Below are 1,550 nucleotides of genomic sequence, written 5' to 3'. Positions count from 1 at the left end.
TGATTGCAAAAACCATGGCCTGTATCAGACACACCTTAGTCTCCAGAGAGACACCGCTGCTCTTGAGTACTTTAGAGCTCTTGAGTACTTTAGAGAGGTCCCTAACCGCACACTTTCCCATCGCAATATGTTTTTTGATTTCCTGGGTACTGGTGCCAAGACTGTTGACCGTGGAGCTGAGCAAACTGAAGCTGTGAACAATCTCAATCTCTTCGCCATCCATCCTGATAGTTTTCCAATTTTGCCAAAACCATTTGTTTAAAAGGCTATAGTTTCCCTGCTTAACTGATTTCATCTCCAAATCAGTTGACCGTAGCTAGATGGGATGATTTCCAGGTTTGCAATTCTATTCCCTTGATCTATGTGTTTATCATTATACCAGTACCACACTGTCTTGACCACCATGGCAGTGTAGTAGGATTTGAAATCAGGGAGTGAGATGCCTCCAAGCTGGTTTCTCTTTTTTTAAAAAGTGCTTTGCTTATTCTGGGCCTCTTTCCATTCCAAATGAAATTGGAGGCTGCCTTTTCCATCTCATTCAAGAATGGAATTGGTATTTGTATAGGGATTGCATCAATCGTGTAAATTGTTTTTGGTAATATTGTCATTTTCACAATATTGAGGCTTCCTATCCATGAGTAAGGGATATTCTTCCACTTCTCAAGGTCTCTTTTTGTTCCTTGTAGTAATGTTTTGTAATTTTCTTTGAATAGATCCTTTGTGCTTCTGGTTAGGTTTACTCCCAAGTATTTAATCTTATGATTAGTTATTGTGAAGGGTATTGTTTTTCTTAGGTCCAGATCTGTATTCTCTTTGTCACTGTAGAGAAATCTAATTGATTTTTGTATGTTAATCTTGTACCCTGCCACTTTGCTGAATTGGTCCACTGTGTCTAATAGTTTTCTTGCTGAGTTTTTAGGGTTACTAAGTATACAATCCTATCATCTGCATATAGAGATAATTTTATCTCCTCTTTGTCAATTTGGATACCTCTTATTTCCTTCTCTTGTCTTATTGCTATCACTAAGCCTTCCAATACAATATTGATTAGGAGAAGTGATAGTGGGCAACATTGCTTAGTTTCTGTTATCAAAGGGAATGCCTCTAGTCACTTTCCATTGAGAACAATGTTGGTTCTCAGGTTTGAATAAATACATTTTACTAAATTGAAGAAATTCCCCTCTAATCCTATCTTGTTGACTGTTTTAATCAGGAAAGGGGTTTAGATTTTGTCAAAGGCCTTTTCTGCATCAATTGATAGGATCATGTGGTTCTTGTTCTTTGCTTTGTTAATGTGATGAATTACATTAATTGTCTTTCTTATGTTGAACCATCCTTGCATATCTATTATGAATCCCACTTGGTCATGGTGAATTACTTCTTTGATGTATCGTTGGATTCTATTGGCCAGTATTTTATTCAGGATGTTTGCATCTATGTTCAAGAGAGATATTTGCCTATAGTTTTCTATTTTGGTGGTGTAGTTATCTGGCTTTTGTATCAAGAATATGTTTGCTTCATAGAATGAGTCTGGGAGAATTTCATCTTTT

Source organism: Elephantulus edwardii, unplaced genomic scaffold (assembly GCF_000299155.1).
Source record: "Elephantulus edwardii isolate Elephantulus edwardi_28Jun2011 unplaced genomic scaffold, EleEdw1.0 scaffold00056, whole genome shotgun sequence".
Classification (NCBI taxonomy): Eukaryota; Metazoa; Chordata; class Mammalia; order Macroscelidea; family Macroscelididae; genus Elephantulus; species Elephantulus edwardii.
Note: the sequence above shows the minus strand (reverse complement) of the source record.